Source organism: Rattus norvegicus, chromosome 20 (assembly GCF_021556685.1).
Source record: "Rattus norvegicus strain SHRSP/BbbUtx chromosome 20, alternate assembly SHRSP_T2T, whole genome shotgun sequence".
NCBI lineage: Eukaryota > Metazoa > Chordata > Mammalia > Rodentia > Muridae > Rattus > Rattus norvegicus.
In genome coordinates, this window is record NC_141553.1 from 33,337,403 (window position 1) to 33,363,777 (window position 26,375).

Sequence of the window (26,375 nt, forward strand, 5' to 3'; positions counted from 1 at the left end):
GCTCTTTAGTCCCTTTAATAGTTTTTCATTGCCCAATTCTGCATCCAACTTAACATCTATTCAAGTATCAGATGAACCTTTGGAATACTGAACTTAAAAGAGGACTAGTTCTCACCAATTCCAAAGCTAAGGCTTCTTGCTGTAAAAAAATAAAAAAAATAAAGTGCTCTTTTTATCCCCCCACTAGGTCCGGCACTGCGGTGCCCCAAGATATCTGCTAGATATCTTAATTCTCAGTCAGCAAAGCCTCTCACCCACTCTGTTCCTTCTTATATCACACTGCTGAAGGCCTCTCTCTGAGCCTGGCAGCAACCTCTCTACCTGTCTAGTTCCCAAGGCAGGTTTCCATGCCAGAAACACATCCCAATTCCATGGCAGCCCAGTGTCTCCAGCCGCACACTTTCCTATACTCAAACCATCACATAAAAGAACACACAACACAAAAACGTTTGACCCTATTGGTAAGATATAATTGCCCACCTAAACATACAAAGCCCAGTACACATCCATCCCTTAAGAGCATCAATAACAAGCTGTAAATACACAGAGTGGAATCTTAACATCGGCTTCCATTTTCTCTCCCCATGAGTACCCTTTCTGTCCCTCCTGTCTCTTCTCTTTCCGTTCCAGTCTCCTCCCCTTCCTTCAAACTTTTCTCCCACCCATCCTTCCTTCTCATCCAATGACAGGCCTCCTTCTATCGTGTACCTCCCCTCCACCTGTATTTTACAAATTAAATGGGAAGAAGGTTCTGGTGAAGTCACCTGAGTCTTGAATATGTGACTGGGCAGCCGTCCTTGGGGCAGTGGAATTAGTATCAAAATACAGATAACTCCAGGCCAAACCACAACAGAGGCTGTCATCAGATAACACTAAAAACTCATTGTAGAGTTTCTCTGCTCTGCTGTAAGTTGCCTACCTGCTGTTCCCACCCATGTGCTTGGAGAATGCCTTATTTATGGCTTACTTTACTGTCACTATAAAACTCATCTAACCACTTCTGTTCAGGAATATGTTATTCGTGACAACCTGAATCTTTTGTTCCTGGGCCACCATCATTTTTATTGACCTCAGATTCCATTACTGTTCCCTTTAATGTGAAATCTGTGCTTTGCAACTACATCACAGTGGCCACAAGCCCATCTGAGGAGTCTGTATACTATCTTGTATGTCCACAGGGAGAAGGATGTTCCATGCAGAACTAAGGTTCACTGATAGTAAATGATTTGTGTAATATCTTAGTTACTTATCTATTGCTGTAATAAAATACCATGATCATGGTAACTTCCAGAAGGCAGCATTTATTTGGGGCTTATAGTTCTGGGGGTCTTTAGACTCCACCATCATCCTGGTGGGGAATCACGGCAGCAGACACCAGGCACGGCAGGTAGAACAGCTGAACCCTCATATCTCCAAACACAAGCAGGAAATAGAGAACTCAACTTTGAATGGTGCAAATCTTTTAGGTCAAAACCTGGCCCTGATACATAATCTCCAGCAAGGATGTACCTTATAAACCTGACCAAACAGGGCCACCAACTGGAAACCAAGTCCTCAAATGTCCAAGAATGTAGGGGACCTCTTATTCAAACCCCCCACAGGTGGGCATTCATTATTAACCCTGTATGTTCTAAAAATCACAGTGGAGTCAGCCCTTGGGTAAATGTCTAAGAGTTATGATTCTATACTACAGTAAAGCTGGGTAAAAAGATGCTTCTCCTATGTACTTCTTCCTCAGTTTATCAGAAAAAAATCTGCATTTGGTTATATAAAGCAAATAACGTGTGCAAACATTCTTGCGCAATGTATTGTCCTCACAACAGCCCTTTAAGATCGTCATTATACGTACTATCATCTTTCTATAAAAGGACCATCTGAAAGCTTAAAACCTTGCCCCATGCCATTAAGCTTTAGGTACAGGATTTGAACAAAGTAAGGCACTGCTGGGCCCTAGGCTTGTGTATCACCATTATGTCCGACTGTTGTATGTTAATCCTGACCTTGCCACTTGACAAAGCTGCCCTTAAGTTTTCAACCCAATAAATGATTGTGGTGATTAGTTCTGATTGTCTTGTTGATTGAATTGAGAAGTACCTAAGGGGTTAACGAGGTTCCTCACTAAGTGGGTCTGTGAGGATAATTCCAGAGAGGATTAGCCAAGTAGAGGAGACCTTGATGCAAAGTGCTAACTTTGCAGAAAACACAGGGCAGCATGAATGCATGCTCCACCTCCCACCTCTTTCTGTGCCTGGCCACCACTGGGGGTGAGCCACTCTGCTTAAGCAAGCCTTCCCCATGGAGGATTGAAAGTCTGACCCTATGAGGGAACACATCCTGCCCTCCTCCATTATTTGGTTGAGGTATATGACACATGAATGAAAACTCTGACTATGGAGAAAATTATCCAATGCTAATCAAACTGCGTGTAAGGGTACTTCCTCTACACATACACCCGCCCCAACTGTTTTCACTTCCTGTCCCAGCTTCAGGTGGAGCTGCTTATCTGGCTCTTAATTTGAAGCCCTATAGGTTCCCTCAGTCCCCATCATCCCCTACATTAACTTATAAGACTCAGGAAATATGTATGTATATATCCTTGTCATCGTTGTCATCATCGTCATCATCAATTGTACTTTTCTTAAGCTCCTGTTGTCTTCATGGACATGTCAGCCTTTCAAAATCAAAGTATAACATTTCTCAGAGTGTTGCTAGCCAGAGAGGCTCACTGGAACCTTGGTGTTCTGGGTTTATTTACCATTTTCTATATAGTTTTCTTCCATTGAATCAATTGCAGCTGATAATCTCAGGCTCTAGTTTTTTCTGTTCCCTGTGGGACAGCTGATATGTGATACTGCATTTTTTGTTTGTTTCTGGTATGTTATGCCCCCAACTGGAGTCCCCTTATTAACATAGAGCATCACCCTCAGTTCAGGGGCCCCATCATGAATAGTAAAACCTCCTTGTTAGCCAAGGAAATCCCAAGGATAGAGAGAGTCTCCCAGGAACTTCAGACAAAGACCAGCTAAATTCTTTGTTATACAAAAGCACAGCCCAGAGAAGTTGTAGACTGGATGGTAGTTCAGATGTATGACATCATCTAGGTCAGCAGCTCTATTTTTGTGCCAGGCGATAGTCTCAGTCTGGTAGGCAGAGGAAGAATTTCTGCTGGAATTCCTGCCAATATGCCGCAAGCCAGGATACGTAACCCTGGAGGCTGAGGTTTAAATCAGGAAGCTGGTGAGTTCTGTGCTGTAGCCGCTCATATACAGATGTAGGGAGTAGGAAGGTGGCCTTGCCATAGAGAGGGGTATCTGCTTTGTGGGAGAGTATCTGCTGTGTGAACTGAAGCCCACAGGACTCTGCCTTGTGAAGATTTTACACACCAAACATGTAAATCACGGTGCGCGTGAATGGTGTTAGTCCACATGGAAATGAGAAGTTATTTCAGTTAATCAAGTCTGGCCTCTGAAAAGAACAGCTATCTTGGAACTAAAGACTGTTCTGAGGGACTGCAAATAACAGGGACAGAGAGAATGTTGCTCTAATTCCAAAAGACTTGTACAATTGAAAATAATGAGGGGCGGGAAGAGGGGCAGAGGAGGGTAAAACATCACAAGAAGCAATCTTCTGTGAAAACTCGCTTGGGTGCTCTTAAGGCGTGTCTTTCAGAGAAGAGCAAGCACATGGGAAAAGAGCAGAGAGGTGTAAATACAAGCTGGATGAGTGGAGAGGGAGGTGTGCCCTGCATGGATGGAGTCTTTACATATAAAGGGCCAGCTCTGACAGCAATCCTCATGTTATATGCTTGTGTTTGTGACCCCATCAGCATATGTGACCCCTATTGCGCTCAAGGTCTCTTGCTCTTCTCTGAAGCTGAAGCCCCTCCAGCCTGAGGAGTTTAATCAGGGTTGCAGGCACAGAGGAGGAAAGAAAGGTGAAGGGATGTCTAACTTGGCCAGACCATGCATCTAAGAAGCCTGGCTGCTGCCAAGGTTGATCAGCACTCTCTTGTCATAGACGAGCCCCCTTTGTTCTTTACTTGGGTTTGGTAGAGATGGGCTTTGATGAGAATTAGGGCAGGCTGTAAACTGTTTTATTAGCTCACCAATAAAAGGTCAGATCTTGAGAAGCTGATTTAAGGAACACTAGTTGGTATCTAACAATCATGGGCAAAAAAATGTAAGGGTGAGTTGCTCCATCCTGAGCTCTCTGCCAAGGTCTGTTCATATCAGTCAGAGGCCAAGCTTAGTAAAGGCCAGAAAGGAAGGTGTCTACCTGAAGGCAAGGGCCTTCTTACAGACAGGCAGTATAGGGCCAGTTCCTGACTAGGCAGCCTGGGGTCATATGAGAAAGCCAGGAGAGTGGAGACATCAGGGCTTGGGTCTAAGAAGGTCTCCATGCACATCTTGGCTTTGCACTTAACAGTCTGGGCAAGTTATCTCCTTCTCAGGCCTCCACATCCATGTTTATAAAACTGGGTGCTTGATAGTTCTGCTTCTCAAAGTTGTTTTGGTGATTAAATCAACCATTTCTGCTGTTCCCTGGACAATCAGGCCCCTTCTTCCTGAGAAGACTATATAGAATGTCAAGTGCATGGAAACCTGAGGCAAAGAGGAAGCAGGTGGAGGTTCTCTTCATCTTGAGCTGATGGCCAATGTCTCAGTGTCTCTTGAATTTTCAGTTTTTTCCTGCTGTCTAGGAGATCCTCGGGCCTGCATCAGTCTGCCCCATTACCTGCCTACACAGAAGGCCAGGCCAATGCCATGGTTGGGAAACAGCCACACAGGTCAAGATTATGAACATTCAGGCCATCATGTTCTGTGCTCAGGCCTTGTGTGCTTGAGGGGACACCTTTCACTGCTAGCTAAACACACCACCCCAGGAACAGCAGGGGTGCTAGCCTCTCTCTGCCCCCTTTCCTTTCCTTTGCAAGAGAAGGTGAGACCTCTGTCATTACTGCACCTTGGTTAAGGATTACTGACTTGTCCCAGCTCCAGCAAGTGTTCTGGCAGCCTGGAAGGGCTTTTTCAGGGTAAGGATTTCATTTTCCATCATTCATGTCTCCTGCCATTTATTTTTACCTGATACCACCTCAAAAGTCTACAGCGGATTACTGTATTTTGGGGATAGGTGCTCTTACACAGTCGTGGAGTACTGTACATTCCGTTAAGAGCCAGTCATGGACTCTGTTCCAGGGTGCTCATGAAAATACCAGAGCACCCATCTGTCTGTCTGTTATTCCCTTCCTCCACCTCTCCCTCCTTCCATTCACATTTATTTTTTGCTTCTACCTTTCAGTTTTTTCTTCTTCACCTTTTGGCACTTGTATCTAAATCCTCCATTGGGATAGTTAGATGTTATATTATATATCTGATGTGATTCAAAGGCAGGATGGGATACCAGCATAACAACTAGAAAAATACTGACTGAGGTCAAATCCTGAACCCATCACTCATTAGTAAATCCTGTGCAAACTATTAATTTTCCTCAATTGTCCGTGGCAGCATCCACACACACAAAAGCAACGTAACTACCTTTGTTCTTATAGAATCCTTGTGAGTTTTTGATGATGCATGAAACACAGTGCCAGATATGTGGTACCTGTTTCAGGAATGTCGGGCCATAGTTTCTATTCACTCAGAATTTCGTGTGATTTACTATTTTTCTGGTCTGTGTTCCATCGCTCTTTCTTAGGCACCGCAGTAAGAGGAAAAGAAGGGGCAAAGGGAATCCTAGGTATCTTTTATTCTTATGTTTCACGAATAAAGTAATATAAATAAAAATATATAATTCTGGAAAGTCTAGGCCTATCTGCTGGACGAGAAGCTCCGGAGCTTACGGGCTTGATCACCCTTAGCACTGTTCTGCATCCTCTAATTAGATAGTCCCACAGAGCTCAACCTATTTGTTTCTTCTCCTCTAAACCCTACAGAATAAACACTTCTCTCCATGTCTGACTCTTGTCTCTGTACAGCTAAGATACTGGAAAGATTCTCTACTCACAGGTGGGCTTCCTGTCCCTCCCGTTGATTCCCAAAATCCCCTGCAAAACAGCTCCTTCACTCCATCTTCACAGCCTGAGCCCAAGTCTGTCCTTTCCCCTGCTTTCCTCTTTCCTGAGGACACTGCTTTGCCTCTAAGCTTCTCACAGAGCAGCTGAGTTTGACCTTCTGTCTCTGGTTCTTGAGGCAGACATATTGTGTTTGCTTCACCACAGTGAACTGTGAACACATCCCTTTGGGCATGACGTTCATGAGTTCTCCTCCTTCTTTGCCTCGTGCCCAGTATTGTTCATGCATTGAAGCTCTTGCTTTACCATTCATCTTCGTCTCAACCGAGGACCTAATGCTGAGTTTAGTGTCTACCTGGAAGCCTAACCCTTTGAGCATCATCCTGGTACCTACTTATTAATTCTTTCTTGCCATTTTCTCATTCTAGAAATTTCCCCATGTCTAGTCCCAGATGTTGTTGCATCATCCCCAAGCATCTGCCTTTATCTGCCTTTTCTCTTCTCAGCTACTCATATCATAGTTGTTCTTTGATGTTTTCTTAGTCACCACCACACATCTTTTATTGACATCAGTTTTTATTATAGACTCCAGCTTCTTCCTTCCTTCCTTTCTTCCTTCCTTTCTTTCAACATTTCTTTAAGAGTTTCTCAGACATTGACTTTCTTCTATTGATAATTCTGTTTAGATCTATACCCCATTCTTAAATCTTGTTTTTGTAATCATTTTATTCATTTACATTTCAAATGATATCCCCCTTCCTGGTTACCACTCCACAATCCCCCATTCCTTCCCCCGACTCTCCCTTCCCCTTTGTGGCTATAAGGGTTCTCCTCCACCAACTCACCCACTTCTGCCTTTCCACTCTAGCATCTCCCAACACTGGGGCATCAAACCTCCATAGGACTAAGGGCCGCCCTTCCCACTGATGTCAGATAAGGCCATCCTCTGCTATGTGTATATCTGGAGCCATGTATCCCTCCATGTATATTTCCCGGTTAGTTATTATTGTTCTTCCTATGGGATTGCAATCAGGGGCTACTTTGTAACAAAACTCATAACTACCTTTGAGTTCTCTGTCTGTGCATTTCCAGGATAGGTCCATTGAATAAAGCATGATTTATTTTTGTTATTTTGTACTTTTATCCTTAGTTTGCACTTGTTCCTGGTCAATGGGGAGCTGATTAAATGTTGAGTTGTGTGTTCTAGCTATCAAGCTTTGGATGCTGTGAGAGCATATGGTTTTATGACTGGCTCTGGTTTTAAGTCAGCTTTTAGTCACTATAAAAAATCTGCCATAATCACTTGATAAGGGAATAAGCTGCTTCGAACTGACAGTTTTAGAGATTCTAGCCCAAGATAGTCCAGAACCATTGTATTAGATCTTAGTGTATAGATGCCAGATGGAAATGGCAGGAGGGCATGATGGGGCAAACTGCTCACTGTATAGAGAGGAAGCCAAGAACAGGACCAACAACGAATTGGCATACAGACTTCCTTGAAAGCACACATTGAGTGAGTTAAGGGTCTCCCACGAGGGCTCACCTTTTAGCATCTAATGTCTTTCAATGGCATGACTACTGAGACCTTACCTTTAACACTTTTGGAGAACACTCAACATCCAAGCTGTAATATCAATTCAGCCTCTACTGGAATGCTACCTTCTCATGAAGGCCTTTTCTAGCTACTGTATATTCCCAAAGGAAAAGGAAATTCTGCCTCCCAACAATACGTTGCATTGTTTTCTTTATTGTATCACCAACTGAAAATGATATTTAATGCTAAAGTGTTTGCCATCTATTTCTGCTTTTCCCATGTAGATGGAAAGATTAGTAAGGGATGGGGATGTAGCCCACATTTTTTTTGTTGCTGTTCTCTGGTTTTAGTATATTGTCTGAAATACAGAAGATGCTCAAAATTTACTTTCATTATTCATATATTTATCCATTTATTTTATCTTGATGTTGTTTGTTTTGAGACACCATCTTGCCATATACCCTTGGCTGACCTAGAACTTATCAGATAGCTCAAGATGAGTTCACAGTCCTCTTGCTTCAGCATCTCCAGCCCTGAAATTACAGATATTAAAGATTACAACTCTAGCACCCCAAGCAAGAACTTTTGTGTGTGTGATGAATAGTTAGATGGATGGAATCCTGATTCTCATATAAATACAGAAAGCTGTTTAAGTCTGTTCTTTTCCAAGGAAAAGGAAAACATGAACACAATATTTCTTTCTAACAAGTTCTATCTGTTACTGCTTTGTTTTCTTTCCAATTTTACATCCTCCAATCTCTTCTTATAAACTCTTACACTCTTGTCAGGCTGCACACAGAACTGAAAAGAACACAGAGCACATGGAAAAATAACCACTTTTTATAGCTATTAATCCTCAAATGAAATGCTGGCAGACCTTGTAATAGTACGTATGTCAGGGAATATTTTATTCATTGTTCAATAAAGCTAGAAAAAAAATGACGTATGGCCTTTTGCTGTTGGATTCAGTTGGGTGCTAGATTTAATAGGGTAAAGACTGGACCAGTTGGCTTTTTTTGTTTGTTTGCTTGCATATAAAACTGCTTTCTTCATACTCAGCCTTTTTTAGTACTAGATTATAAGGCAAACTCAGATGCCTATACAAACACCTTATGTAAGGTGTGTGTGTGTGCCTGTGTGTGTGTGTGTATGTGCCTGTGTGTGCCTGTGTGTGTGTGTGTGTGTGTATGTGCCTATGTGTGCCTGTGTGTGTGTGTGTGTGTGTGTGTGTGTGATGGGAGTTACTTCTGTAGGACTAGTCAATGAAGAAAGTAGTATGAACAGTTAGACCTTAGATCAAGGGAACAGTTGGACCTTCTCAGGGTCCAACGAATCCTAAGCCTTCCCTCAGACTGCAAAGGGTTCTGACATGCCTACAGCTTTATCAGTAGGAGATCACTGTCTGCCTCCAGTTTCCACAGGGCTCTAACACAATGACAACATTTGATCCTACCCTGAGGTGCAGAGCTTCTAATGCCCTCCGAACCATGGGTGAGTGATGGGAAATTGCAGGGGTACAATCAGCACCATTGTTTGGTGGATGGCCGTTTGTGTCTGGGACATTGTAATTCTAATATTTGATTCACAAAACCTATGCTGCTGTCCAAAACAAAGAACTCATTTTTTTTTATTTCTTTCCCAAGCTGGCTTAATAACTTGTTGGAACTTGATATTTAACCGGGAACATTTATTAGTTCCATAACTATTTTTTCCATTAAGGTACAAAGTAATTGAGATTTTATCATAGCTAAGGCTTAGGTATATAACCATCACAGTGACTCCAGTGCCCAATCATCTTATGGGTAAATATGAATCACTGAAGGATTTTTTAAACGTTGATTTGTTCCTCTTTTTGGCCTTTGGACAGTCTACCTATTTTTTCTCTAGCTTCCTGTGGTAGAAAATGCCAGAAAACTCTTTGAAAAACAATGCTTCTCAGAAATATCAGCAATCCCAGGGGGCCTTTGTAAGTTACTTTAAATATGCACAGGTAGAATGAGCTTGGATGTATGAGTCAAAGGAAGATGTTATTAGGAACTCTTTGCTCAGGAGCACTTGTCTTCCCGGAGTCTTGTCTCTCCTGCTTCTGCTTTAGTGTCCTGCTATTGTCAGAGCAGGCTGGACAGTTGCTGGAGCCCATTCATGACACACTTTCTTCATGCTGAAAACTACCAATCAACGACTACCCATTTAATTTTTTTTTTAAGCAAGGAAAACTGAAGGAATGAGTTTAGCTTATATTTCAGTGACATTTTTATGGGCATGTTATTTTCTCAGAGTGGGAAAATGAAACTTCTCATAAGATTAAATGACAACACTTATTGCTTTTCTTTGTTTTGAATCATCGTGTAGTTCCCTATCCCTATGCGCCTTTGAAATTTCTTCAGTAAATTAAAGCAGCTTCAAGGAAACAATATATGAGAATATGTAGGGAAAGTTAATGAAGAAGAATATCCGAGGAACAGAGTAATTTAGAGTGGTTTTCACATGTAGGCACACGTTCCTCATTAATAAAGAATCACGGTGGAGAAAAGAAGGTGCAAAGTTTCAAAATGACATTGGAGGATTTGAAACAATGAGATTTAAAAAGTCTGTCTACGCAGGTGTAAGAGACAGTGTCTGTCTGTGCGGAAAGTAGAGAAATTCTCTTCCATAACTGTACTATTTTACTTTCAGTGCAATATTTGACATCAGTAGCTTGATGGCCAGCTTACATAGTATGGCATGGCTTATAGACATTGCAGACGGCTAACGGGATGTTTTGTCCTTGGCATTTACCTAACAAATGTAAATGGTTCTTAACCTCATCTCTCAAATTTCTCCCTCTCAAGTTTCTCCTGCTTCTGTGCAACCCTGGTAGCTTAATGTGGTTTACGAAGTATAAGAAAGAACAGAAAAGAGTTGACAAAACGATGTGCTGTCCTCAACTGAGAAAAAAAATCATAGGCAATTTATCATGCCCAGTAATTACTTGGCTTTTGTAGTTATTAAACACATTGATGTTACATATTAATTTAAGCCAGGTATGGTGGCCCATGACTTTAATCCCAGCATGCGAAAGGCAGAGGCATGAGGATCTCTATAAGTTTGAGTACAGTCTGGTCACAGGCAAGCGAGTTCCAGGACAGCAACCTACAACCCTGTTTTGAAAAAACCAAAAATTGGAACAAATTAAATAAATAAATTATAAATAAATAAAGTTAGTTTAAACGTTTCTTGTAAGTCTGAATGTAAACAAGTGGCATTAACCTAATCTTAATAAGGGTCAACTGAAGGCAGACGATTGACCAGAGGCAAACACAGGCACTTGCACCTCCTTTTTGAAAAAGGCTGACTATGCAAGTGGTGGTCCTTGTACCTTGATCAGGTGTTTCAGCCCGTCTTTTCATGTGCAGCACTGAGCATGCCTATTGGCCAAGGTTCCTGTCTATTGTTAGGAGGATAGTGTTGGTAGAGATAAGAGAACTGTTTGGAAGCCACCAGCTCAACAGCAGATCCAGTTAGGAAGCGACATAGAGAGGCCTCTGGTCTGTGAGTTGATTATCTTCCAATTGGCCATCCTTTCAAACTTTCAGAACATTCCCTTGGGTATACATGGCCCATTTTGAAGATCACAGTATGTTAGGACAAATGGCTATGTGCTTAATATTTTACAACACTGTGGTAAATAAAAGCCCAAGAAACATTTATAAAAATAAAGTCCTTTTACCGAGGACATTAAATATGTATTAGCCGAATGCAATAACCACTGCTGTAATTGAATTCAAGGCACATTTACTAACATTTAAGACCCAGAATAAAGAAAGCACACCAAAGTGGAAGAGTTGACAATTTATATTATTAAAGAAGTTTTTAGTCCCTAACTCATTCCAAATGCAAGCGATAAATAAGATAAGCCTCACTAAACCATGCCTTCGCTGTTCTCTGAAGACTTTTATCCCTTTCAAAGCAGTCTCACTGCATGGTCCAGGCTAGCTTTCAACTTGCAATCCTGCTGCCCCCTATCTACCCAAGGCTGCAGTTATAAATGTCACCAATCTAACTGGTACCTTCTTTTTTTAAAAGAAAACAAAAGTGTTGTGTTGGGCAAAATAGGGCATTTTTAGAAAGTTCATCAAGAACATCGAGGGATGGGAAGGCCATGTGATGATGGTTAATGCAGTGTAAAGGAGAAACAACTCTTACGCTTTTGGTCGTGAGTCTAGACTTTAACGACTGAGCTGTCTTTCCAGCCCAAGGACCAACAGCTAACGTGATATTCCATTATAGCCTGGGTTCCACTGAACAGCCTCCCTTCTTGACCTTGTGTTACATCTCTCCTAATTCACTTGTACTGCATTTATTTTAAAATGCACCCACTGTGAGCTGGGTAACATTGCCAGATGCCGGGCACTGTGAGGAGAAGATCTGCTAACCGTAGACAAGACAGGGTGAGAGGACACAGAAGGGGACTGTTTGTCATTAGAACACTTGATCCCCACCCCAGCCTCAGTGAACCTTGCCATCTATCAGAAGTCTTTGTTGTGCTGGAGCCTCAGTTTCCAAGATGGTTCCTGAACTATTGCCACACTTAAGTACACCCTGTCTTAAGTGTGCAAATCCATGTTTGCAACGCTTGAACTTGTAGGCTAGCATCAATGTCCAGTATGTTCACTTGAACACTTGAACCTGTAGGCTAGCATCAATGTCCAGTCTGTTCCTGTATTTCTTCTTTGTTACAGCCTCTGAGCTTCTTTCCCTGCATCATCAGGTCCTGTCTGCACCCCCAACTTTCTCAATATATTGCTTTAATGCAGCTTTCAGCCCACGGATTTCTCATCCCACTTTGTCTAAGTGGAGGAAAGTCTATGCCTCACCTGTGGATTCAGGCTGCCCGATGTCTTTATTTCTAGACTAGCAGGGGAGGTGCAGGATATATGACCAGTCTATCCAAGACATGCCATTCTTTTTAAAATTTATTTATTTATTTATTTTTACAGACATGCCATTCTTTTTAAAATTTATTTATTTATTTGTTTTTACAGACATGCCATTCTTTTTAAAATTTGTTTGTTTATTTATATGTTTATTTATTTATACAGACATGCCATTCTTGATACTTGTGTCTGCCCAAACAGCCTCTTACCACCCATTCGGCACTGTGTATCTATAAACATTCATTTGATCATCTCTGCCTTAGAAAACTTCTCTTTACTCTTTACTCTTAGAAAACTACCATATGGCATAATTCTCTCTCTCTCTCTCTCTCTCTCTCTCTCTCTCTCAAACACACACACACACACACACACAGACACACACACACACACACACAGACACAGACACACACACACACACACACACACACACACACACACACCCTGTTACATCCTTCTTTTCCATCACTGTTACTTCCCTTTCCAATATGCATTTGTCACGTAATCTTCAAAACTCACCTCCTGAAAAGTAGTGGGAGGAGGTTTGTAAGGGCACAGAGATGCGTCCATGCTCACAGCTGCAGTATCTTTCCTTTTGTAATTCTGAAAATTATTTTCTAATTAATCATTTTTGAAACAGAGGGTCATATCGTTCAAGCTAATCTTGGACTTCTGATCCTCCTTTACTTAACTTTTGAATGTTTGCATTATGGGAGTGTACTACCATTCACCAAGTTCTATGATTTATTAATTTTTACATAATTTTATATTAATAATTTAATTAAATTTTATTTTTATTAATTATGATTAATCGATTTAATAATTAATATACATTTGAGTGGTTTTGCCTAAATGCATATATGTGTCATGTGTGTTCATGAATTCAAAAGAGGGCATCAGATCCCCTGTAGCTGAGGTCACAGATGGAGATGAGCCACCATATTGAGAACAGAATCTTTATCCTGTGCAAGAGCAACAAGTGCTCTTACGTGCTGAGCCATCGCTCCAGCCTGTAAACTTATTTTCTCAAATGCTATTAGAATGTAACAATTGTTCTTACGTATTGAGTTCTATGTGATGTTCCAAAAACACATTCATGTCCATTGTACAATGTTTAAAGCAGACTAATCACATCTGTCTCCTCAAGTATTCGTCGTGTGTTTATAGTGAGACCATTCAAAACCTCCTTTTTGCCTTTAGAAAGTATACTGAGCCTTGCCATTATCCATACTCTCCCCCACGCTACAACACTATTTCCTCACCGTCAGTCTCCTTTGCTCAGGCCATCCAACCTCTCCCTTAGCCCGGCTTCTTGGTTCTTGGTGGCCAACCTCTCAGACTTAAGAAACCAAACACACAGTGGCCACTGCTCCATTCCCTGTGCAGTGTCATTGATGGTTGCCGAAACCGCAAGTGAGAAGATCGCTAATAATGTAGTTGAGTCCTCGTATATCAGAACTGAGTGAGACTTTGGGCAGTCAGACAATCTCACCCCTCGCTGGTCCTGCACTAAGACCTTGCCTGTATAACCTGCGCATCATCGTTTGAACGAAAAGCAGCTGATTCACAAGGACACCCATTCTAATTTCAGGGCTCATCTTTGTACGTATGTAAACCCTGTAACTTGAGCAGCTGAGCATTCTCCTGAGCTCCAAAGCTCATGCCACTTTCAAACCTGCAAAAGGGGAGTGACTTTTGCCTTATCGCTCCTGCAACTGTTTGCACGGTTGATTCTAAGGACTGTCCTCTTTAGGAAGGCACACATTTACAGAAGAACCTTATGAAGAATGCTTAAGTGAGGGAATGTCCATCTCTGAGGAGTTACTTACTCCTCTCGTGACAATGTGCCTATTGTGTGTGACGTAAGATGGAGGGAAAATACTAAGAACACAGCGAGTGCATCCCCAAGACATAAACAGAAAGAAAAGAACTGGTGTGTTTCATGAACACAGCCACAGAAGGGACTTCTCCCATTATCAGAGTTATTTCCTAGGTAACAAAGGTCAATAATTTTATTTCAACCGTATAACTCTGTATAAAGTGGAGTGAGTGAGAAAGCTAGTTCAGGGTAAAGATACTTGGGTGTTATACAATAAATTCATTTTTATAAAGTACAGTTTGGTGACTCTGGAAAAGTATATGCAATCAAGTGACCATTACACAGAATATTTCCATGTGTTTCTTTGCAATAGATCTCTTCCTCAGAGTGACAGACGAAGGCACACACGGGTTTTCCTCCCTAGACTTTCGCTTAAGTGTGACTCCACATTGAGTTCTCTTGTGTTACACTTCTTTCCTTTAGCATCTTGTCTGTAATTCATTCATGTTGCCAGTGCAGCCGCCTTTCTTGCTGAGTAACAAGTAATTCAGCTTGTTTATTCGCCAGCTGATGGTTCAAATTGGGTCCGTTATGCAAAATGCCACTATGAACACTTGTGCAAATAATTTTGGGTGGACTCAGGAGTGAAATACTAAGAGTCAGAAATTGCAGCTTTGCCTGGAGAATGCTGGTTTACATTCCCATCTGTGATACGTGAGGTTTCCAGTCACTCTGAGTCCTCCCTGACCCTCTGTGACTGATCCAGTCATTCTAACCCCTAGTTGGCTCAAGTGGCATTTTTAGTTGTATTTTTCTGATGGTTAGGGATGCACACATATCTTCACCTGCGTATCTTGCAGATTCCCCTGCCCCAGCACCTCTGCCCCCAGCACTCCAGATAGGGCTTTTTAAAAATAGTCTTAGCTATCCTGGAACTAGCTCTGTAGACCAGGCTGCCTTTAAACTCAGAGATCAGCCTTCTTCTGCCTACCTAGTGCTGGTATTAAAGGGCTACACCACTGGCAAGTCTTTCGTCCTTTGAAATTGCCTTATTCTCTTTCTTAAAAACAATTTTGTTTTGAACAGGGCTGGCTCTGTGTAGTCCTGACTCTCCTGGAACTCATTACGTAGACCAAACTGACCTTGAACCCACAGAGATCTGCCTCCCAAGTGATGGGATTAAAGGCAAGCACAACCAGGCCTGGCTTAAATTGACTTATTTTGAAAATAGATGTGGAAGTCCCTGAAATTCTCCAATACTTTCCTGTATAGAGAAGTAACAAATCTAGTGGATAGACAAAGCAGAACTCACTTCACAAAGGGAACAGGAAGGAGCTAATGAGCCTCTAATAGGCTCCACTGTGGCCTATGTCATACCTATGCACACTGGACGATTGATGCCTATGACAAGAGGTATATCGGAGCCACCATAATGTCTTTGCCTTTTGATTTTTGTTTTTGAAATCTAGGTGTGGTTGTGCTTCATTGCTTTTTCTCTTCCCTGGAGTCTAGAATAGGACCACGATGAACTAAAGAAAATACATAAACTGTTGTGTTGCTAACGTAAATTGCTCTAACATAGTGTAAGGTGACTTAAGCTTGAGTAGATGTTAAGAGCTATGTGAGTCTAGATTTCAGAGCACAAACTTGCCTGACATTAGGTAAATGTTGCTTGATCGTTATCACCTCTTACACCTGAAAAAAGAAGCATATCAGCTCTTCCCATTGAAAATAGGATGTTTATGTATATACGATACAATGTAAACTAATACAGCAATAATGGTATTTTGTATTACAAAGAGCAAAAAGATTTCCACATTGATTGGATAACCTATAATAATACTGTCTAATACACAGTATTTTTCTACTAAGAAGTTATTACTACACAATATTTATTAAACATCATTGTGTATATTATGTTGTACCCATGGGAGCTATACAGTATGATTGTAATAATCTTGTCCATTTTCCTAAAACGTATAGGACATATAATATTATGTTCATTTTTACAAAGTGGAAAGATAAGTACATATTTATTTTCAAGGGACGTTTCGGAATACAGTGGCTTTAACTTTATAGGTTTCCAATTTAAACGACATGAAGAGCTTTCACTTGGTACTTGTGGAGCTTAATAGAGTATACAGTAGATAGAGTGACTTGAGATAAAATGAATTGGGAAATCAAACATGATGAAATTCTTGTAAAAATAATGAGATCATGTATTGAAAAGAGGCCATCTTGAAATAGAAGAACCTGGTTGGGGTGGGGCCTGGGGGAGGAGCACAGTTTATAGCCACAGCACTAAAAATAATTTCTACCCCAGACTCCAGTTGGAACATATGAGGCTCCAGTTTCAGGTGCACCTCTTCATTTCTTTTGCATATATTTGGCCGCCAATAGTAAGCACATAAGTGCTCTCCCATAATGCCTGGCTTAGAGTAGGCAATCAGCACAGTTCAGTGTGCTACGTGGAAATCCCAAGAGCCTAAAGAAAAAAAAAAGCCTAAAAAAATCTTAATTTTTGTTGTTTTGCTTTTTGTTTTTGTTTTGTTTTGTTTTGTTTGTTTGTTTAATCTCTTCATTTTCTACAAGGTAGGATAGCGACAATCAGAACTAGCTTCGACCAGGCTAATGTACTCTGAAATAGATGGGGCATTTCTGAATATCTTTCTGCTTTGGAATACCTTCTAATAAGACATATCTGTCTCTGGTAGCTTGTTTAGAAATGGCCCCCATAGGCTCCTGTATTTGAAGGCTTGGTCATTAGGGAGTGGTGCTACTTGACAGGAATTGCCTTGTTGGAGTAGGCGTGGCTTTGTTGGAGGAAGTGCATCACTGTGGGTGGCCTTTGGGGTTTCAAATGCTCAAGCCAGGCCCAGTATCTTTTTCCTTCCAACTGCTTGAGGAACTGGTTGCAGGACTCTTAGCTCCTCAAGTATCATGGCTGCCTGTGTGCTGCAGGCTTCCTGCCGTGCTCATGATGAACCAAAGCTCTGAACTGTAAGCAAGTCGCTTTATAGGAGTTTTCCTTTGTAAAAGTTGCTATGGGGGCAATGCCTTCCTATGTTCTCATGGCTGTTTTTGTTTGGGAGACCTGCAGCTTGACCCTGCTGATAGCAAGATGCCTTCAGGAAATGCAAAAACTGGGCATCTTGCTCCTAACTTCTGTGATGCCAGATGGACAATTCAAAGATATCAACCTAAGTGAACACAAAGGAAAGTATGTTGTGTTCTTTTTTTTAAGCATTTTTTTATTAACTTGAGTATTTCTTATTTACATTTCGATTGTTATTCCCTTTCCCAGTTTCCGGGCCAACATCCTCCTGACCCCTCCCCCTCCCCTTCTCTATAAGTGTTCCCTTCCCCATCCTCCCCCCATTTCCGCCGTCCCCCCAACAATCACGTTCACTGAGGGTTCAGTCTTGGCAGGACCAAGGGCTTCCCCTTCCACTGGTGCTCTTACTAGGCTATTCATTGCTATCTATGAGGTTGGAGCCCAGGGTCAGTCCATGTATAGTCTTTGGGTAGTGGCTTAGTCCCTGGAAGCTCTCTTTGCTTGGCATTGTTGTACATATGGGGTCTCAAGCCCCTTCAAGCTCTTTCAGTCCTTTCTCTGATTCCTTCAAACGGGGGTCCCGATCTCAGTTCAGTGGTTTGCTGCTGGCATTCGCCTATGTATTTGCTGTATTCTGGCTGTGTCTCTCAGGAGTATGTTGTGTTCTTGTTTTACCCTCTTGACTTTTCTTTTGTGTGTCCCATGGAGATCATTGTCTTTAGTAATAGAGCAGAAGAATTTAAGAAACGCAACAGCCAAGTGATTGGTGCTTCCGTGGATTCTTACTTCCATCATCTGTCTCAGATTAACACACCCAAGAAACAAGGAGGATTGGGACCCAAGAACATTCCCTTGGTATCAGATCCCAAGTGTGCCATTGCTCAGGATTATGGAGTCTGATGAAGGTATCTCTCTCAGGGTCCTCTTTATTATTGATGATAAAGGTATCCTTTACCATATAATGATAAATGATCTTCCTGTTGGCCGTTCAGTGGATGAGATTTGTAGACTAGTCCAGGCCTTCCAGTTCACTGAGAAACATGGTGAAGTGTGCCCAGCTAGCTGGAAACCTGGCAATGATACCATCAAACCTGACATCAATATGAACAAAGAATATTTCTCTAAACAGAAGTGAGCACTGGACCAGTTTTCTGCCAGGCAGCATTGAGCAGACAGAAGAAAATCATGCTCTACTGATGCTTAAACCCATGGTGTAGTGTGATTCCAGATAAACCTTTCCTACAGGGCTCGGGGTGGTTGGCCTTTCTTCCACTATTGGTAATGGCCTGACCTGTGTTTTGGGCAGATCGTCTTATGTCTTGAATCAGTCACAGAAACCAGCCTATTGATTCTTCTTCTTCTTCTTCTTCTTCTTCTTCTTCTTCTTCTTCTTCTTCTTCTTCTTCTTCTTCTTCTTCTTCTTCTTCTCCTCCTCCTCCTCCTCCTCCTCCTCCTCCTCCTCCTCCTCCTCCTCTCCTCCTCCTCCTCTCCTCCTCCTCCTCCTCCTCCTTCTTCTTCCTCCTCTTCCCTTCCTCTTCCTCTTCTTTTATTTTTGTATCTATTAAATGTGAACTCTGAGATTAAAAGGAGTTGCTATGGCCATAGTGTTTCTTCACAGAAATAATGCATTTGGTATGACACTACACTCTTCAATGGCCTTTTCATCATAGAATCCCATTTTCTATTCTAAGAGTACATGAGGACATGTACTGTGTCAGAGGTACCCATTGTTATGGGATAAAATAGTCTGGTGATAAAAGATCTCAAGGCTAGGCACATCCCTTAATATCTGTCTAGGTAAACTGAGAAGGGAAAGATTTGATCAAGTTATCCCAAACTTACCAACCCTTTATTGACACAATCCAATCCTTGTAAATGTGTGTTAGTTGGTTTGTGCTTTCTGCTTATGTAAATTTTTCACCTTTTCACAACATAAATTTAAGATAGGAGCAAGGGCCCCACTCACATACTCATTAAACTTTAATAGTGAATATTTGAATAAAAAATTTGATGACTGAAAGTGATTGGTAAGTTGAAGTCTCAGGAGAGGATCGGCAAGCCACAGGAAAATTCCACATGATGATAATACAAGTAGGATTAATTCAGTAAGATTCTTAGGTGACTTGTTAGGGAAAAGAGCCCTTTGTCTTGGCTACTAGGACTCTAGAGTTAATCCCAAATGTCAACTGCAGTAACTAAATGATTCTATTTCTGGCACAGCAATTGGCTTTTTCTTCCTTTGTCCCTTAATTCTCTCTTTAGTTTACAATCTATTTACAGTCCTATCAGAAATACACATTTTTTTGCATTTTATGTGATCTCAAATTCCTTTGTTAAAAGTAGAATCCTAGACAAAAATAACAAGACCTTGTAGAGATGAAAAGAAGTTTGCAACAGTATAATCTTCACAGCCTGAGGCCAGTGAGAAAGGCAACAAGAGAGGATGAGACAAAACCCAGTCAAAGAAGAACAGCAGGGAAAGGAGCCACAGGAAGGAGATTCTTTCCTGCCCCACAAAGCCAAACTTCAGTTCCTGTTAGCTGCATGGACCTCCTCCAGACAGTCCCTATGCTAATCCATTGAATGCGCCACACCTATGTTCTTAAAAGAACAATATCACAGACTTGGCGGGTGAGGAAGCCCATAGCAATGGCAGGTTATATATAACCCCAAGCACATGTGCAGGGACGAAGAAAATTACAAGCTTCATTATCATTTATTTCTTCCTGTTTGCTTATTTTTTCAGGACACAATTTCTCTGTGCAACAGAGCCCTGGCTGTCTTAGACTCAACTTGTAGACCAGGATGGCCAACTCACAGATTTCCTCCTGCATCTATTTCCAGAGTGTTGGGATTAAAGCATGTGCTATACCACACTTGGCTTTCATTATCATTTTCTAATGATAATTTTCAACTCAAGAAGAAATGCTGAGAGCTGTGCCTAATAGGGCAGTAGAGTGACTTCAACAGCTCTGTCTAGCATCCAAAATCTCCCAAAATGAAGTAGCTCATCGCCTCGTTTAAATGAATGCCAATAGTTCTATCTCCCCTTGCTTCATCATTTTGGACCTGTGTAATCCCAGAAAGCCACCCTATAAAAGATCGGAGGCATGGGAGCAATAGCCAGCATAGACACCAGTATCTCATTTCCAGGACGCAGTAGGTGTCCATAGTAGGGTGATAATAGTTTTGGAATATTATAAATGGATACTATGTTTTAAAACTAATTGGCTAAGATAATGAATTTTATGTGAACTTTGTCTAATAGAATATAAAACAAAAACAAAATTCTCAAAAAGGAAAGAAAAGAAAAAGAAATTTATGGTAATAAGCTATTAAAAAAAGCCAAGGGCTGGGCAAGCCTAGCTTATCACTTATTTCTTGTATATCTCCACTCATTTATGACAATCTCATCAGCTCGGGGGAAGCTTACTTTCAAGGAACAAGTTAAACTATCTGCAATGCTCCTCTGCTTCTAGAAAGCCGAACAGAACCTTATTAAACAGTTTACCTTCTAGAGAAAAAACCCACATAGTGATCCAGATCGTGGGTGAAGGACTTCTTTCTTGGTTTCACATCTAACTTTTATGAAGCCACTGGGCACCATCACCTTCCTCACATTACACTTGAGAAAATGAGATCTCATAAAGATTGTGTGAATCATTTAAGGTCATCACACCAGTTACAGAGCAGAGATTTGAACAGAGTTTTTTCTTCTGCACCATACAAAGATCTCTTTAAGGAGCAACTCAACTGAACAATCTCTCACACATAATCATATTTAAGTTATTCATAGAAAATTTGTTTTCAAAGACAATACCATCTTTCCTTAGTGGTACATTATGCTGGTTAGTATCCCCTTCAAAGGTACAAAATACTTCTTTATGTCTACTTTTATTTTTTATTCCTGGCCAAAGTCCTTTCTCTTTTGTCTTTTTCTCTATTGAAGCAGGGACTTTAAGGCATATCAACTATATAATATGGCAGATAGGAGGGAAAGACACACTCCTCAGATCTTCACATTCTGAAAACTTCTAACATCAAATGGTTTAATGTCAAAAATGACAGAACTTTAGGGTTGGTGCTTAACACATGCAGTGTTTGAGCAGCAGACCTTGGCTTTCAGAATCAAATATTGTCATCAAATTTCATGAGGAAGAGACGTCTCTCTTCAAAGTTATATTTTCTCAGAAATGGACTATTACCTTTAGAAAAATGTGAACAACCAATAAAACTGAATGAAAACCTTATTCCTAGTGTTCAGTTATATTTTATTTTTGTCCCATTGAAAATGATGATAGTCCATCTTAAGTGAAAATTTAGCATGGCAATTTGTATGTCTTCTATGAAAGTAGCTTTGTTCCTTGAGATCTCCCACAGCTCCATTTTCTTAATTCAAGGGGAAAAACTAGAAATGCAACAGAAACACTAACTCCATCGTTAGCTAGCACTGCTGTGGTTAACAGTGTGCTGAACTTGTGACAACACGGTACTTTCATTTCGAGGCACACTGACTGTCCTGTCCTTATCAGAATAAAAAAGAACACTGAGCAAACCTCTCATTGAACAGGCTTTCTTGCCAAAGAAGAAAACAACCAGTGTAATGCTGGGAGCTCCCATTCCAACATAAGGATCCTTAGATTTATTGACCATTTTTAAAACCTACCTTTGCTAACCAGAGCTTCCAACTAACAAACAGACTTCAAGTTTCTAGGCATTTATCCCTACTTCTGTCCCTTTTCTACTCATGAAGGAGTTGACAAGCTGTACTGTGGCTAAAAGGCAGGCAGCAGGGAAAAGGGGGGGGCTCTATTTCATTCCAGACTCTGGCTAATTGGCATCCAAATAATTAGGAGCTGGCTTTAAGAATAATCAATACCTCATAGAGGCTCCATGATGAAATGTCAAATGGGACACAGGGAAGAGCTCTGAAAAAAATTTGAACATTGATCAACTAGTAAGTACCCAAGGCTGAGGGCTAAAAGCAAGAAGTGAGACAGAGGCAGACATCCCCCCCAAAAAAGAGAAGAAATTAACAGCTGGCTGGCAGCAGCAAATTAATAGCTGGGAAGAAAATCAGCTTTCACTTCTAGTGAAAGGATGGCCAGTAATTGGTAGTTTGAACAGTCATGATGATTTATTCTCAAGAGACTTTTAAAAAAAGCTTGTGTTGTGTTCCATTTATGTTATATAATAAATATCTATCCGTAAAACTAAAAGTAAAATCCTATGCAAAGACTTCCTTTGGCTATGTCTCCAGGTTCAATTAAAGTGGAGGGTGACAGCAATTACCCAGATTTAAAGAAAAGTGATCTTACTTTTGCTTATATGAACAGGTACGTTCAACCTAAAGTTATAGTTCTCTTTAACTCCAACACCTAAGTTGAGTAGAACTGACCTATGATGGTAATGTATTTGGCAGATGTTAAAAGACCCATCTTAGAAATTTAATAATAGTAGCATATTTTATAGTTGTCATGTGAATTGACTATGCAAAACAGATATTTAATAAACGGTTAACAAAGCAATTGTCCCAATATATTATGAAGTGGTTACTTCTCTCCCAGATTCCTAGTCTATAGGCTAAGGTCTTGGAAAATGCCGAAATAGACTTGGTGCTTCTCTATAATCCTTGCTTTTCCCTAATAAGTGTGATTGAGACTTGTGCTTGCTGTGGGAAACACTTCTGAATGGAGGCATAGAGTACACAGGCATTTCTCCTTTCTAATCAATACAGTGACCACTCTCTGAAACAACTTGCTTATCTGCTTTTGTGCCCATCACGAGAGCTTCTGGAAACTACGTCAAATGGAAATCTTGTGGCATTTCTACTTAGATAGACTGAGTGAAAGGATGTTCAGAAACCTGCTCAGTGGGCTCAGAGTAAGCACTATTGGCCATTCGTGCCATCGTCATTTGGTCCCATGCACAGCAAACTGACTTCTGTAATTGAAACTCAAGCACGTTCAGAAATCACCCCAAAGAAATGACTTTCCGATAGAATTTATCTCCTGAGGAAGTTGTGGTCTTATTTTTCAAATCCCCAGAATTCAGGACTAGGCCAAGAGATGGTGTCTGAACTGCCAGATACAGTACTGGAAACCCAGGACTAGCAATGCCACCAGAAAGTTGTGACCTTGAATTTTTCATCGAGTCATTTTGACTTTTATTTTCTTCAGCTCTAAAGTGAAGAGGTTTGACAATATGAATTTGAGGTTACCCAATCTCTTAGGATCTTGCCCTTTTACATTAGTGTATAATTAACCTATGATCTCAGAGGCTAGAGGTGTTAATGTTAAATAAATTAGTTTACAGTATAAAATACTGGAAATGCTGCTGCAATTCTCTTGCTGTGAACTGTGCGGTCTGGGTTGGGAGGCTAAGAGCCTTTTCTATGGTCCTGGGCTCTTACACCACCAGCTCTCTTTAGAGACAGAACAACAAAATATAAACCATTACAGTAAAAATATCTCCATTTCTCTGACTTCTTCCATTTGACTGACATCTTTGCCACTGAGTTGTCATTGAGCCTGGCCCAGGTCATGTGACTAGCTTCAAGGGATGCCTTAAGTCACCTGTTATCAACACCTGAAATCCCACAAAAGCCTCAAAGCCTTGTTTACCAAACTTGAGTAGGGCTCAAGCACATATTTTCAAATTTTATATCCATAACAGCTCAGAAAAATGTTAAGGTATAACTAAAAAATAACCTAAACATTAAAAGTGACCGGCAGTTACAATGATAAATGCAGCTCTTTGGCTTCTGGCCTTTTCTTTTCTACAACTCATTACTTTCCACAATATGCAGAAAAAAAATGGTGCCAAGATGAGTGAACAATAAGTTAAAATGAAACAGGGCTCAATCAGATTGAAATCGCAGGCAAAGAAAGATTTGATTTCTAATAATTCCACATCCCTGAATATTATTGTCTCCACATATTAATTTTTCAGGTAAATAGATGCATAAGTAACTGCTCGAAGGCATATGCCTATGTGCTAAAAGAAAAATCAAGAACCCATTAAGCTATAGAAAATGAGAAGAAAATGGTGTTTCAACATTTGTCCCTCAAGACTTCCTTTCGCAGTTGACTTAATGCTACTGGGTAAAATCTATTGTCATGATGCAAGGTTGTCTTACCTTCCCTCCACCCTAGTTACACAATTACTTTAAAAAGTTACCAACTATATACACAAAATAGCAAAAAAAAATTGTCTTCATTTATGGGTCTTTGGTGATAGGCTGCCAACGTGGTATGCTTTTTATAGTGAGGCATCGTTATTCAGTGGAATTTCTCTGCAAGATGACAGCTCTAGAAAGAGCAAACACTAGACTGTGATTGTCCCTGCCTATCTGTGAGAGTGTCCTGAGAATCCTTGTTTTCTTGGGGGAATCCGCTTCATGCCTTGCCCAAGAATGTCTTCTTTGTTAGCATCCACAAAACATAAGAAATTTCCCAGATACACAGTAGGCAGATAATCTGCCATGCTGGGTCTGTCTCTGCCGGTTTTCTGGCTTTCCCAGGGTACCCGAGGTGAAGCAAGCCAAGCCAGGTGACACCTGGGAGTTGATGAGATTTGGAAGAAAAAGCATATTTAACACATGACCTTGTTAATATCCTTAATGCCCATTGTCAGTTGGCCAGCTCGGTGATGAGGGAAGGCTGGCAAGTTCCAGGGTCCTGGAGTGGCTCTTGGGTTACTGCCCATGGATAATTGCTATTCTTTCCCCTCCTAGATCATTTGGCTTAGTTCCTAGGGCACCAAATATTCATGCTGGTGTTTTCCCATGGAAACCTTAGCAGAGTTAAAAGTAACATAGGACTTGCTGGGTAGAAGGAAGAAGAATGTTTTAATTTTTGAGATCAAATATATGTCTTGGTAAACAGAACTGGAGTAGTGTGCATCTCAGTATCACTGAGAATAAATATAAGTGTTCTCATCACAAAAATATTAGACATGGGGATAATAGATATATTAAACAAAAATCATTTTATAGTCCATGATTATGCATAACTACAATTTATCAATATATAAAATAATAAAAATTCGCATTCAAATCCAACAAAAAGTGACGTTAGGTAAGATGGTTTTTACAAAATGAATTCTATGTTTGCTTCAGCAGCACATATACTAAAAACGAAATGTTTCAGGGAAAGTTAGCATGGCTTGCATAGAAGGACAACATGCAAATTTTTACATCAACCCATATTAATTAAATAGGGGTCATGCCCAGAGCTCAGTGATAAAGCTCCCACTTAGCATGTATGAGGCTTTAGGTTCAATTCTTTATCATAGAATAATATTATTCAGACTATATACAATAGAAACCTTTCCTGAGATGCAAAACAGTTAGCATTTCAGCCTTCAAAATGGTGGCACCACTGCACGCTTCCCTGGACTGGGGGGAGCTTTTAGATGGGACTTCCTTATCATCAGTTAAAGGAGGATTTAATAATACTCTCTTCCACTGTTCGTAGTATGTGAACTCATTCAGGTCATTTTGAAAAATAATATGCTGCATAAATTCTGCATTTGAGTACATTTGGAATTTTATCTTAGAGTTTCAGTATTTTAATGTGGGATTTTAATGGCAATAAATAAATAAATTAAATAAATAAATAAGCAAGCAAGCAATATTTCAACACACTTGGCTCTCTATGTAGGGTTTCTAGAGGTTGTTATTGGTCTATTGAAGTCTAGTTTTTAGTTTTTCCCATGTGAGAGCAAGATTGGAGGCAGGGTGAATTATAGATGCCTGACCTCTGACATCAGAGCCCTGAGTGTCTCCTTGGGATGAGTGAGAGTGAGTTAAGTAAGCAGTGAAGAAACCACATAGTGTTAGGTTGACATAAGAACGTTAGAGAAGTCACTGGAAACAGTACTCCAGGGGAAAGATGGCCGGTCTCTAGTTAGGTTGAAGACAAGATGAGGCATCTCTAAGGGGGAGCTACATGTATTTTGCGGAGGGGGGATGCGGGAGGGAGGGGATGCATTTCTGGCTAAGCACCAGAACAATGGAGGGGGCAACAAAGAAAGATTCCAGA

The 26,375-nt window shown here is 40.8% G+C and overlaps 1 protein-coding gene and 1 pseudogene across 1 annotated transcript in view; both read left to right on the plus strand.

Moving 5' to 3' along the window:
• Window positions 1–26,375, plus strand: part of Slc35f1 (solute carrier family 35, member F1) — a 395,235-nt gene that overhangs the window by 200,845 nt on the left and 168,015 nt on the right.
• Window positions 17,398–18,614, plus strand: Prdx1-ps7 (peroxiredoxin 1, pseudogene 7; annotated as a pseudogene).